This window comes from Schistocerca nitens, chromosome 5, assembly GCF_023898315.1.
Source record: "Schistocerca nitens isolate TAMUIC-IGC-003100 chromosome 5, iqSchNite1.1, whole genome shotgun sequence".
Taxonomy (NCBI): Eukaryota; Metazoa; Arthropoda; class Insecta; order Orthoptera; family Acrididae; genus Schistocerca; species Schistocerca nitens.
In genome coordinates this window covers 5,029,373-5,045,195 of record NC_064618.1, presented here as the reverse complement: position 1 = coordinate 5,045,195, position 15,823 = coordinate 5,029,373, and positions in this window count along the sequence as shown.

Sequence of the window (15,823 nt, the reverse complement as noted above, 5' to 3'; positions counted from 1 at the left end):
TCCGATTCGCCTCTGCAGGTTTATTGTATCCATTGGACCTTCCCATTGACGATGAAAGACAGAAATTGCATCGGAATTAAATATAAGAGACACAATGCCGACTTAAGTACAGGAAGACTAAGTCTTCCTACTGTCTATGTTTTGAGCGTTTCCTGTGTCATCAGTTTTACTTTCCGATGCACCACTGCAGGTTTTCTATATCCCTTGGACCTTCCCATTCACGATGAAACACAGTAATTTCATCGGAAATAAATATAAGAGACACAATGCCGACTTAAGTACAGGAAGACTGAGTCTTCCTACTGTCTATGTTTTGAGCGTTTCCTGTGTCACCAGTTATACATTCCGATGCACCTCTGCAGGTTTACTGTATCCCTTGGACCTTCCCATTGACGACGAAACACAGTAATTGCATCGGAAGTAAATATAAGAGACACAATGCCGACTTAAGTACAGGAAGACCGAGTCTTCCTACTGTCTACAATTTGAGCGTTTCCTGTGGCACCAGTTTTACATTCCGATGCACCTCTACAGGTTTACTGTATCCGTTGGACCTTCACAGTGACGATGAAACACAGAAATTGCATCGGAATTAAATATAAGAGACTCAATGCCGAGTTAAGTACAGGAAGACTAAGTCTTCCTACTGTCAATGTTTTGAGCGTTTCCTGTGTCATCAGTTTTCCTTTCTGATGCACCTCTGCAGGTTTACTATATCCCTTGGACCTTCCCATTCACGATGAAACACAGAAATTTCATCGGAAATAAATATAAGAGACACAATGCCGACTTAAGTATAGTAAGACTGAGTCTTCCTACTGTCTATGATTTGAGCGTTTCCTGTGTCACCAGATTTACATTCCGATGCACCTCTGCAGGTTTACTGTATCCCGTGGAGCTTCCCATTGACGATGAAACACAGAAATTGCATCGGAATTAAATATAAGAGACACAATGCCGACTTAAGTACAGGAAGAATGAGTCTTCCTACTGTCTATAATTTGAGCGTTTACTGTGTCACCAGGTTTACGTTCCGATGCACCTCTACAGGCTTACTGTATCCCTTGGACCTTCACAGTGACGATGAAACACAGAAATTGAATCGGAATTAAATATAAGAGACACAATGCCGACTTAAGTACAGGAAGACTAAGTCTTCATACTGTCTATGTTTTGAGCGTTTCCTGTGACATCAGTTTTACTTTCCGATGCACCTCTGCAGGTTTGCTATATCCCTTCGACCTTCCCATTCTCGATGAAACACAGAAATTTCATCGGAAATAAATATAAGAGACACAATGCCGACTTAAGTAAAGGAAGACTGAGTCTTCCTACTGTCTATTATTTGAGCGTTTCCTGTGTCACCAGATTTACATTCCGATGCACCTCTGCAGGTTTACTGTATCCCGTGGATCTTCCCATTGACGATGAAACACAGAGATTGCATCGGAATTAAATATAAGACACACAATGCTGACTTAAGTACAGGAAGACGGAGTCTTCCTACTGTCTATGATTTGAGCTTTTCCTGTGTCACCAGTTTTACATTCCGATGCACCTCTGCAGGTTTCCTGTATCCCTTGGACCTTCCCATTGACGATGAAACACAGAAATTGTATCGAAATTAAATATAAGAGACACAATGCCGACATAAGTACAAGAAATCGGTCTTCGTACGGTCAATGTTTTGAGCGTTTCCTGTGTCACCAGTTTTACATTCCGATGCACCTCTGCCGGTTTATTGTATCCCTTGGACCTTCCCATTGTCGATGAAACACAGAAATCGCATCGGAATTAAATATAAAAGACACAATGCCGACTTGAGTACAGGAAGACTGAGTCTTCCTACTGTCAATGTTTTGAGCGTTTCCTGTGTCACCAGTTTTACATTCCGATTCGGCTCTGCAGGTTTACTGTATCCATTGGACATTCCCATTGACGATGAAAAACAGAAATTGCATCGGAATTAAATATAAGAGACACAATGCCGACTTAAGTACAGGAAGACTAAGTCTTCCTACTGTCTATGTTTTGAGCGTTTCCTGTGTCATCAGTTTTACTTTCCGATGCACCACTGCAGGTCTTCTATATCCCTTGGACCTTCCCATTCACGATGAAACACAGTAATTTCATCGGAAATAAATATAAGAGACACAATGCCGACTTAAGTACAGGAAGACTGAGTGTTCCTACTGTCTATGTTTTGAGCGTTTCCTGTGTCACCAGTTATACATTCCGATGCACCTCTGCAGGTTTACTGTATCCCTTGGACCTTCCCATTGACGATGAAGGACAGAAATTGCATCGGAATTAAATATAAGAGACACAATGCCGACTTATGTACAGGAAGACCGAGTCTTCCTAATGTCTATAATTTGAGCGTTTCCTGTGTCACCAGTTTTACATTCCGATGCACCTCTGCAGGATTACTATATCCTTTGGACCTTCCCATTCACGATGAAACACAGAAATTTCATCGGAAATAAATATAAGAGACACAATGCCGACTTAAGTACAGGAAGACTGAGTCTTCCTACTGTCTATGTTTTGAGCGATTCCTGTGTCACCAGTTTTACATTCCGATGCACCTCTGCAGGTTTACTGTTTCCCTTGGACCTTCCCATTGACGATGAAACACAGAAATTGCATCGGAATTAAATATAGGAGACGCAATGCCGACTTAAGTACAGGAAGACAGAGCCTTCCTACTGTCAATGTTTTGAGCGTTTCCTGTGTCACCAGTTTTACATTCCGATTCGCCTCTGCAGGTTTATTGTATCCATTGGACCTTCCCATTGACGATGAAAGACAGAAATTGCATCGGAATTAAATATAAGAGACACAATGCCGACTTAAGTACAGGAAGACTAAGTCTTCCTACTGTCTATGTTTTGAGCGTTTCCTGTGTCATCAGTTTTACTTTCCGATGCACCACTGCAGGTTTTCTATATCCCTTGGACCTTCCCATTCACGATGAAACACAGTAATTTCATCGGAAATAAATATAAGAGACACAATGCCGACTTAAGTACAGGAAGACTGAGTCTTCCTACTGTCTATGTTTTGAGCGTTTCCTGTGTCACCAGTTATACATTCCGATGCACCTCTGCAGGTTTACTGTATCCCTTGGACCTTCCCATTGACGACGAAACACAGTAATTGCATCGGAAGTAAATATAAGAGACACAATGCCGACTTAAGTACAGGAAGACCGAGTCTTCCTACTGTCTACAATTTGAGCGTTTCCTGTGGCACCAGTTTTACATTCCGATGCACCTCTACAGGTTTACTGTATCCGTTGGACCTTCACAGTGACGATGAAACACAGAAATTGCATCGGAATTAAATATAAGAGACTCAATGCCGAGTTAAGTACAGGAAGACTAAGTCTTCCTACTGTCAATGTTTTGAGCGTTTCCTGTGTCATCAGTTTTCCTTTCTGATGCACCTCTGCAGGTTTACTATATCCCTTGGACCTTCCCATTCACGATGAAACACAGAAATTTCATCGGAAATAAATATAAGAGACACAATTCCGACTTAAGTATAGGAAGACTGAGTCTTCCTACTGTCTATGATTTGAGCGTTTCCTGTGTCACCAGATTTACATTCCGATGCACCTCTGCAGGTTTACTGTATCCCGTGGAGCTTCCCATTGACGATGAAACACAGAAATTGCATCGGAATTAAATATAAGAGACACAATGCCGACTTAAGTACAGGAAGAATGAGTCTTCCTACTGTCTATAATTTGAGCGTTTACTGTGTCACCAGGTTTACGTTCCGATGCACCTCTACAGGCTTACTGTATCCCTTGGACCTTCACAGTGACGATGAAACACAGAAATTGAATCGGAATTAAATATAAGAGACACAATGCCGACTTAAGTACAGGAAGACTAAGTCTTCATACTGTCTATGTTTTGAGCGTTTCCTGTGACATCAGTTTTACTTTCCGATGCACCTCTGCAGGTTTGCTATATCCCTTCGACCTTCCCATTCTCGATGAAACACAGAAATTTCATCGGAAATAAATATAAGAGACACAATGCCGACTTAAGTAAAGGAAGACTGAGTCTTCCTACTGTCTATTATTTGAGCGTTTCCTGTGTCACCAGATTTACATTCCGATGCACCTCTGCAGGTTTACTGTATCCCGTGGATCTTCCCATTGACGATGAAACACAGAGATTGCATCGGAATTAAATATAAGACACACAATGCTGACTTAAGTACAGGAAGACGGAGTCTTCCTACTGTCTATGATTTGAGCTTTTCCTGTGTCACCAGTTTTACATTCCGATGCACCTCTGCCGGTTTACTGTATCCCTTGGACCTTCCCATTGACGATGAAACACAGAAATTGCATCGGAATTAAATATAAGAGACACAATGCCGACTTAAGTACAGGAAGACTGAGTCTTCCTACTGTCTATGTTTTGAGCGTTTCGTGTGACACTAGTTTTACATTCCGATGCACCTCTACAGGTTTACTGTATCTCTTGGACCTTCACAGTGACGATGAAACACAGAAATTGATTCGGAATTAAATATAAGAGACACAATGCCGACTTAAGTAAAGGAAGACTAAGTCTTCATACTGTCTATGTTTTGAGCGTTTCCTGTGTCATCAGTTTTACTTTCCGATGCACCTCTGGAGGTTTACTATATCCCTTCGACCTTCCCATTCACGATGAAACACAGAAATTTCATCGGAAATAAATATAAGAGACACAATGCCGACTTAAGTATAGGAAGACTGAGTCTTCCTACTGTCTATGATTTGAGCGTTTCCTGTGTCACCGGATTTACATTCCGATGCACCTCTGCAGGTTTACTGTATCCCGTGGACCTTCCCATTGACGATGAAACACAGAAATTGCATCGGAATTAAATATAAGACACACAATGCCGACTTATGTACAGGAAGACGGAGTCTTCCAACTGTCTTTGATTTGAGCTTTTCCTGTGTCACCAGTTTTACATTCCGATGCACCTCTGCAGGTTTCCTGTATCCCTTGGACCTTCCCATTGACGATGAATCACAGAAATTGTATCGAAATTAAATATAAGAGACACAATGCCGACTTAAGTACAAGAAAACAGTCTTCGTACGGTCAATGTTATGAGCGTTTCCTGTGTCACCAGTTTTACATTCCGATGCACCTCTACCGGTTTATTGTATCCCTTGGACCTTCCCATTGTCGATGAAACACAGAAATCGCATCGGAATTAACTATAAGAGACACAATGCCGACTTAAGTACAGGAAGACCGAGTCTTCCTACTGTCTATAAATTGAGCGTTTCCTGTGTCACCAGTTTTACATTCCGATGCACCTCTACAGGTTTACTGTATCCGTTGGACCTTCACAGTGACGATGAAACACAGAAATTGCATCGGAATTAAATATAAGAGACACAATGCCGACTTAAGTACAGGAAGACTAAGTCTTCCTACAGTCTATGTTTTGAGCGTTTCGTGTGTCATCAGTTTTCCTTTCCGATGCACCTCTGCAGGTTTACTATATCCCTTGGACCTTCCCATTCACGATGAAACACAGAAATTTCATCGGAAATAAATATAAGAGACACAATGCCGACTTAAGTATAGGAAGACTGAGTCTTCCTACTGTCTATGATTTGAGCGTTTCCTGTGTCATCAGATTTACATTCCGATGCACCTCTGCAGGTTTACTGTATCCCGTGGAGCTTCCCATTGACGATGAAACACAGAAATTGCATCGGAATTAAATATAAGACACACAATGCCGACTTAAGTACAGGAAGACGGAGTCTTCCTACAGTCTATGATTTGAGCTTTTCCTGTGTCACCAGCTTTACATTCCGATGCACCTCTGCAGGTTTCCTGTATCCCTTGGACCTTCCCATTGACGATGAAACACAGAAATTGTATCGAAATTAAATATAAGAGACTCAATGCCGACTTAAGTACAAGAAATCAGTCTTCGTACGGTCAATGTTTTGAGCGTTTCCTGTGTCACCAGATTTACATTCCGATGCACCTCTGCCGGTTTATTGTATCCCTTGGACCTTCCCATTGTCGATGAAACACAGAAATCGCATCGGAATTAAATATAAAAGACACAATGCCGACTTAAGTACAGGAAGACTGAGTCTTCCTACTGTCAATGTTTTGAGCGTTTCCTGTGTCACCAATTTTACATTCCGATTCGCCTCTGCAGGTTTACTGTATCCATTGGACATTCCCATTACCGATGAAAAACAGAAATTGCATCGGAATTAAATATAAGAGACACAATGCCGACTTAAGTACAGGAAGACTAAGTCTTCCTACTGTCTATGTTTTGAGCGTTTCCTGTGTCATCAATTTTACTTTCCGATGCACCACTGCAGGTCTTCTATATCCCTTGGACCTTCCCATTCACGATGAAACACAGTAATTTCATCGGAAATAAATATAAGAGACACAATGCCGACTTAAGTACAGGAAGACTGAGTCTTCCTACTGTCTATGTTTTGAGCGTTTCCTGTGTCACCAGTTATACATTCCGATGCACCTCTGCAGGTTTACTGTATCCCTTGGACCTTCCCATTGACGACGAAACACAGAAATTGCATCGGAATTAAATATAAGAGACACAATGCCGACTTAAGTACAGGAAGACCGAGTCTTCCTAATGTCTATAATTTGAGCGTTTCCTGTGTCACCAGTTTTACATTCCGATGCACCTCTACAGGTTAACTGTATCCGTTGGACCTTCACAGTGACGATGAAACACAGAAATTGCATCGGAATTAAATATAAGAGACACAATGCCGACTTAAGTACAGGAAGAATGAGTCTTCCTACTGTCTATGTGTTGAGCGTTTCCTGTGTCACCAGTTTTACATTCTGATGCACCTCTGCAGGTTTACTGTATCCCTTGGACCTTCCCATTGACGATGAAAAACAGAAATTGCATCGGAATTAAATATAAGAGACACAATGCCGACTTAAATACAGGAAGACTGAGTCTTCCTACTGTCTATGTTTTGAGCGTTTCCTGTGTCATCAGTTTTACTTTCCGATGCACCTCTGCAGGATTACTATATACTTTGGACCTTCCCATTCACGATGAAACACAGAAATTTCATCGGAAATAAATATAAGAGACACAATGCCGACTTAAGTACAGGAAGACTGAGTCTTCCTACTGTCTATGTTTTGAGCGATTCCTGTGTCACCAGTTTTACATTCCGATGCACCTCTGCAGGTTTACTGTTTCCCTTGGACCCTCCCATTGACGATGAAACACAGAAATTGCATCGGAATTAAATATAGGAGACGCAATGCCGACTTAAGTACAGGAAGACAGAGTCTTCCTACTGTCTATGTTTTGAGCGTTTCCTGTGTCACTAGTTTTACATTTCGATGCACCACTGCAGTTTTACTGTATCCCTTGGTCCTTCCCATTGACGATGAAACAGAGTAATTGCATCGGAATTAAATATAAGAGACACAATACCGACTTAAATACAGGAAGAATGAGTCTTCCTACTGTCTATGTGTTGAGCGTTTCCTGCGTCACCAGTTTTACATTCTGATGCACCTCTGCAGGTTTACTGTATGCCTTGGACCTTCCCATTGACGATGAAACACAGAAATTGCATCGGAATTCAATATAAGAGACACAATGTCGACTTAAGTACAGGAAGAATGAGTCTTCCTACTGTCTATAATTTGAGCGTTTACTGTGTCACCAGTTTTACGTTCCGATGCACCTCTACAGGTTTACTGTATCCCTTGGACCTTCACAGTGACGATGAAACACAGAAATTGAATCGGAATTAAATATAAGAGACACAATGCCGACTTAAGTACAGGAAGACTAAGTCTTCATACTGTCTATGTTTTGAGCGTTTCCTGTGTCATCAGTTTTACTTTCCGATGCACCTCTGCAGGTTTACTATATCCCTTCGACCTTCCCATTCACGATGAAACACAGAAATTTCATCGGAAATAAATATAAGAGACACAATGCCGACTTAAGTATAGGAAGACTGATTCTTCCTACTGTCTATTATTTGAGCGTTTCCTGTGTCACCAGATTTACATTCCGATGCACCTCTGCAGGTTTACTGTATCCCGTGGATCTTCCCATTGACGATGAAACACAGAAATTGCATCGGAATTAAATATAAGACACACAATGCCGACATAAGTACAGGAAGACGGAGTCTTCCTACTGTCTATGATTTGAGCTTTTCCTGTGTCACCAGTTTTACATTCCGATGCACCTCTGCCGGTTTATTGTATCCCTTGGATCTTCCCATTGTCGATGAAACACAGAAATCGCATCGGAATTAAATATAAAAGACACAATGCCGACTTAAGTACAGGAAGACTGAGTCTTCCTACTGTCAATGTTTTGAGCGTTTCCTGTGTCACCAGTTTTACATTCCGATTCGCCTCTGCAGGTTTACTGTATCCATTGGACATTCCCATTGACGATGAAAAACAGAAATTGCATCGGAATTAAATATAACAGACACAATGCCGACTTAAGTACAGGAAGACTAAGTCTTCCTATTGTCTATGTTTTGAGCGTTTCCTGTGTCATCAGTTTTACTTTCCGATGCACCACTGCAGGTTTTCTATATCCCTTGGACCTTCCCATTCACGATGAAACACAGTAATTTCATCGGAAATAAATATAAGAGACACAATGCCGACTTAAGTACAGGAAGACTGAGTCTTCCTACTGTCTATGTTTTGAGCGTTTCCTGTGTCACCAGTTATACATTCCGATGCACCTCTGCAGGTTTACTGTATCCCTTGGACCTTCCCATTGACGACGAAACACAGAAATTGCATCGGAATTAAATATAAGAGACACAATGCCGACTTAAGTACAGGAAGACCGAGTCTTCCTAATGTCTATAATTTGAGCGTTTCCTGTGTCACCAGTTTTACATTCCGATGCACCTCTACAGGTTTACTGTATCCGTTGGACCTTCACAGTGACGATGAAACACAGAAATTGCATCGGAATTAAATATAAGAGACACAATGCCGACTTAAGTACAGGAAGAATGAGTCTTCCTACTGTCTATGTGTTGAGCGTTTCCTGTGTCACCAGTTTCACATTCTGATGCACCTCTGCAGGTTTACTGTATCCCTTGGACCTTCCCATTGACGATGAAAAACAGAAATTGCATCGGAATTAAATACAAGAGACACAATGCCGACTTAAGTACAGGAAGACTGTGTCTTCCTACTGTCTATGTTTTGAGCGTCTCCTGTGTCATCAGTTTTACTTTCCGATGCACCTCTGCAGGATTATTATATCCTTTGGACCTTCCCATTCACGATGAAACACAGAAATTTCATCGGAAATAAATATAAGACACACAATGCCGACTTAAGTACAGGAAGACGGAGTCTTCCTACTGTCTATGATTTGAGCTTTTCCTGTGTCACCAGTTTTACATTCCGATGCACCTCTGCAGGTTTCCTGTATCCCTTGGACCTTCCCATTGACGATGAAACACAGAAATTGCATCGGAATTAAATATAGGAGACACAATGCCAACTTAAGTACAGGAAGACAGAGTCTTCCTACTGTCTATGCTTTGAGCGTTTCCTGTGTCACTAGTTTTACATTTCGATGCACCACTGCAGGTTTACTGTATCCCTTGGTCCTTCCCATTGACGATGAAACACAGTAATTGCATCGGAATTAAATATAAGAGACACAATGCCGACTTAAATACAGGAAGAATGAGTCTTCCTACTGTCTATGTGTTGAGCGTTTCCTGCGTCACCAGTTTTACATTCTGATGCACCTCTGCAGGTTTACTGTATCCCTTGGGCCTTCCCATTGACGATGAAACACAGAAATTGCATCGGAATTAAATATAAGAGACACAATGCCGACTTAAGTACAGGAAGACTGAGTCTTCCTACTGTCTACGTTTTGAGCGTTTCCTGTGTCACCAGTTTTACATTCCGATGCACCTCTGCAGGTTTACTGTATCCCTTGGACCTTCCCATTGACGATGAAACACAGAAATTGCATCGGAATTAAATATAAGAGACACAATGCCGACTTAAGTACAGGAAGACTGAGTCTTCCTACTGTCTATGTTTTGAGCGTTTCGTGTGACACTAGTTTTACATTCCGATGCACCTCTACAGGTTTACTGTATCTCTTGGACCTTCACAGTGACGATGAAACACAGAAATTGATTCGGAATTAAATATAAGAGACACAATGCCGACTTAAGTAGAGGAAGACGAAGTCTTCATACTGTCTATGTTTTGAGCGTTTCCTGTGTCATCAGTTTTACTTTCCGATGCACCTCTGGAGGTTTACTATATCCCTTCGACCTTCCCATTCACGATGAAACACAGAAATTTCATCGGAAATAAATATAAGACACACAATGCCGACTTAAGTACAGGAAGACGGAGTCTTCCTACTGTCTATGATTTGAGCTTTTCCTGTGTCACCAGTTTTACATTCCGATGCACCTCTGCAGGTTTCCTGTATCCCTTGGACCTTCCCATTGACGATGAAACACAGAAATTGTATCGAAATTAAATATAAGAGACACAATGCCGACTTAAGTACAACAAAACAGTCTTCGTACGGTCAATGTTATGAGCGTTTCCTGTGTCACCAGTTTTACATTCCGAAGCACCTCTGCCGGTTTAATGTATCCCTTGGACCTTCCCATTGTCGATGAAACACAGAAATCGCATCGGAATTAACTATAAGAGACACAATGCCGACTTAAGTACAGGAAGACCGAGTCTTCCTACTGTCTATAAATTGAGCGTTTCCTGTGTCACCAGATTTACATTCCGATGCACCTCTACAGGTTTACTGTATCCGTTGGACCTTCACAGTGACGATGAAACACAGAAATTGCATCGGAATTAAATATAAGAGACACAATGCCGACTTAAGTGCAGGAAGACTGTGTCTTCCTACTGTCTATGTTTTGAGCGTCTCCTGTGTCATCAGTTTTACTTTCCGATGCACCTCTGCAGGATTATTATATCCTTTGGACCTTCCCATTCACGATGAAACACAGAAATTTCATCGGAAATAAATATAAGAGACACAATGCCGACTTAAGTACAGGAAGACTGAGTCTTCCTACTGTCAATGTTTTGAGCGTTTCCTGTGTCACCAGTTTTACATTCCGATTCGCCTCTGCAGGTTTACTGTATCCATTGGACATTCCCATTGACGATGAAAAACAGAAATTGCATCGGAATTAAATATAAGAGACACAATGCCGACTTAAGTACAGGAAGACTAAGTCTTCCTATTGTCTATGTTTTGAGCGTTTCCTGTGTCATCAGTTTTACTTTCCGATGCACCACTGCAGGTTTTCTATATCCCTTGGACCTTCCCATTCACGATGAAACACAGTAATTTCATCGGAAATAAATATAAGAGACACAATGCCGACGTAAGTACAGGAAGACTGAGTTTTCCTACTGTCTATGATTTGAGCGTTTCCTGTGTCACCAGTTATACATTCCGATGCACCTCTGCAGGTTTACTGTATCCCTTGGACCTTCCCATTGACGACGAAACACAGAAATTGCATCGGAATTAAATATAAGAGACACAATGCCGACTTAAGTACAGGAAGACCGAGTCTTCCTAATGTCTATAATTTGAGCGTTTCCTGTGTCACCAGTTTTACATTCCGATGCACCTCTACAGGTTTACTGTATCCGTTGGACTTTCACAGTGACGATGAAACACAGAAATTGCATCGGAATTAAATATAAGAGACACAATGCCGACTTAAGTACAGGAAGAATGAGTCTTCCTACTGTCTATGTGTTGAGCGTTTCCTGTGTCACCAGTTTCACATTCTGATGCACCTCTGCAGGTTTACTGTGTCCCTTGGACCTTCCCATTGACGATGAAAAACAGAAATTGCATCGGAATTAAATACAAGAGACACAATGCCGACTTAAGTACAGGAAGACTGTGTCTTCCTACTGTCTATGTTTTGAGCGTCTCCTGTGTCATCAGTTTTACTTTCCGATGCACCTCTGCAGGATTATTATATCCTTTGGACCTTCCCATTCACGATGAAACACAGAAATTTCATCGGAAATAAATATAAGAGACACAATGCCGACTTAAGTACAGGAAGACTGAGTCTTCCTACTGTCTATGTTTTGAGCGTTTCCTGTGTCACCAGTTTTACATTCCGATGCACCTCTGCAGGTTTACTGTTTCCCTTGGACCTTCCCATTGACGATGAAACACAGAAATTGCATCGGAATTAAATATAGGAGACACAATGCCAACTTAAGTACAGGAAGACAGAGTCTTCCTACTGTCTATGCTTTGAGCGTTTCCTGTGTCACTAGTTTTACATTTCGATGCACCACTGCAGGTTTACTGTATCCCTTGGTCCTTCCCATTGACGATGAAACACAGTAATTGCATCGGAATTAAATATAAGAGACACAATGCCGACTTAAATACAGGAAGAATGAGTCTTCCTACTGTCTATGTGTTGAGCGTTTCCTGCGTCACCAGTTTTACATTCTGATGCACCTCTGCAGGTTTACTGTATCCCTTGGGCCTTCCCATTGACGATGAAACACAGAAATCGCATCGGAATTAAATATAAGAGACACAATGCCGACTTAAGTACAGGAAGACTGAGTCTTCCTACTGTCTACGTTTTGAGCGTTTCCTGTGTCACCAGTTTTACATTCCGATGCACCTCTGCAGGTTTACTGTATCCCTTGGACCTTCCCATTGACGATGAAACACAGAAATTGCATCGGAATTAAATGTAAGAGACACAATGCCGACTTAAGTACAGGAAGACTGAGTCTTCCTACTGTCTATGTTTTGAGCGTTTCGTGTGACACTAGTTTTACATTCCGATGCACCTCTACAGGTTTACTGTATCTCTTGGACCTTCACAGTGACGATGAAACACAGAAATTGATTCGGAATTAAATATAAGAGACACAATGCCGACTTAAGTAGAGGAAGACTAAGTCTTCATACTGTCTATGTTTTGAGCGTTTCCTGTGTCATCAGTTTTACTTTCCGATGCACCTCTGGAGGTTTACTATATCCCTTCGACCTTCCCATTCACGATGAAACACAGAAATTTCATCGGAAATAAATATAAGACACACAATGCCGACTTAAGTACAGGAAGACGGAGTCTTCCTACTGTCTATGATTTGAGCTTTTCCTGTGTCACCAGTTTTACATTCCGATGCACCTCTGCAGGTTTCCTGTATCCCTTGGACCTTCCCATTGACGATGAAACACAGAAATTGTATCGAAATTAAATATAAGAGACACAATGCCGACTTAAGTACAACAAAACAGTCTTCGTACGGTCAATGTTATGAGCGTTTCCTGTGTCACCAGTTTTACATTCCGAAGCACCTCTGCCGGTTTAATGTATCCCTTGGACCTTCCCATTGTCGATGAAACACAGAAATCGCATCGGAATTAACTATAAGAGACACAATGCCGACTTAAGTACAGGAAGACCGAGTCTTCCTACTGTCTATAAATTGAGCGTTTCCTGTGTCACCAGATTTACATTCCGATGCACCTCTACAGGTTTACTGTATCCGTTGGACCTTCACAGTGACGATGAAACACAGAAATTGCATCGGAATTAAATATAAGAGACACAATGCCGACTTAAGTGCAGGAAGACTGTGTCTTCCTACTGTCTATGTTTTGAGCGTCTCCTGTGTCATCAGTTTTACTTTCCGATGCACCTCTGCAGGATTATTATATCCTTTGGACCTTCCCATTCACGATGAAACACAGAAATTTCATCGGAAATAAATATAAGAGACACAATGCCGACTTAAGTACAGGAAGACTGAGTCTTCCTACTGTCAATGTTTTGAGCGTTTCCTGTGTCACCAGTTTTACATTCCGATTCGCCTCTGCAGGTTTACTGTATCCATTGGACATTCCCATTGACGATGAAAAACAGAAATTGCATCGGAATTAAATATAAGAGACACAATGCCGACTTAAGTACAGGAAGACTAAGTCTTCCTATTGTCTATGTTTTGAGCGTTTCCTGTGTCATCAGTTTTACTTTCCGATGCACCACTGCAGGTTTTCTATATCCCTTGGACCTTCCCATTCACGATGAAACACAGTAATTTCATCGGAAATAAATATAAGAGACACAATGCCGACGTAAGTACAGGAAGACTGAGTTTTCCTACTGTCTATGATTTGAGCGTTTCCTGTGTCACCAGTTATACATTCCGATGCACCTCTGCAGGTTTACTGTATCCCTTGGACCTTCCCATTGACGACGAAACACAGAAATTGCATCGGAATTAAATATAAGAGACACAATGCCGACTTAAGTACAGGAAGACCGAGTCTTCCTAATGTCTATAATTTGAGCGTTTCCTGTGTCACCAGTTTTACATTCCGATGCACCTCTACAGGTTTACTGTATCCGTTGGACTATCACAGTGACGATGAAACACAGAAATTGCATCGGAATTAAATATAAGAGACACAATGCCGACTTAAGTACAGGAAGAATGAGTCTTCCTACTGTCTATGTGTTGAGCGTTTCCTGTGTCACCAGTTTCACATTCTGATGCACCTCTGCAGGTTTACTGTGTCCCTTGGACCTTCCCATTGACGATGAAAAACAGAAATTGCATCGGAATTAAATACAAGAGACACAATGCCGACTTAAGTACAGGAAGACTGTGTCTTCCTACTGTCTATGTTTTGAGCGTCTCCTGTGTCATCAGTTTTACTTTCCGATGCACCTCTGCAGGATTATTATATCCTTTGGACCTTCCCATTCACGATGAAACACAGAAATTTCATCGGAAATAAATATAAGAGACACAATGCCGACTTAAGTACAGGAAGACTGAGTCTTCCTACTGTCTATGTTTTGAGCGTTTCCTGTGTCACCAGTTTTACATTCCGATGCACCTCTGCAGGTTTACTGTTTCCCTTGGACCTTCCCATTGACGATGAAACACAGAAATTGCATCGAAATTAAATATAGGAGACACAATGCCAACTTAAGTACAGGAAGACAGAGTCTTCCTACTGTGTATGCTTTGAGCGTTTCCTGTGTCACTAGTTTAACATTTCGATGCACCACTGCAGGTTTACTGTATCCCTTGGTCCTTCCCATTGACGATGAAACACAGTAATTGCATCGGAATTAAATATAAGAGACACAATGCCGACTTAAATACAGGAAGAATGAGTCTTCCTACTGTCTATGTGTTGAGCGTTTCCTGCGTCACCAGTTTTACATTCTGATGCACCTCTGCAGGTTTACTGTATCCCTTGGGCCTTCCCATTGACGATGAAACACAGAAATCGCATCGGAATTAAATATAAGAGACACAATGCCGACTTAAGTACAGGAAGACTGAGTCTTCCTACTGTCTACGTTTTGAGCGTTTCCTGTGTCACCAGTTTTACATTCCGATGCACCTCTGCAGGTTTACTGTATCCCTTGGACCTTCCCATTGACGATGAAACACAGAAATTGCATCGGAATTAAATGTAAGAGACACAATGCCGACTTAAGTACAGGAAGACTGAGTCTTCCTACTGTCTATGTTTTGAGCGTTTCGTGTGACACTAGTTTTACATTCCGATGCACCTCTACAGGTTTACTGTATCTCTTGGACCTTCACAGTGACGATGAAACACAGAAATTGATTCGGAATTAAATATAAGAGACACAATGCCGACTTAAGTAGAGGAAGACTAAGTCTTCATACTGTCTATGTTTTGAGCGTTTCCTGTGTCATCAGTTTTACTTTCCGATGCA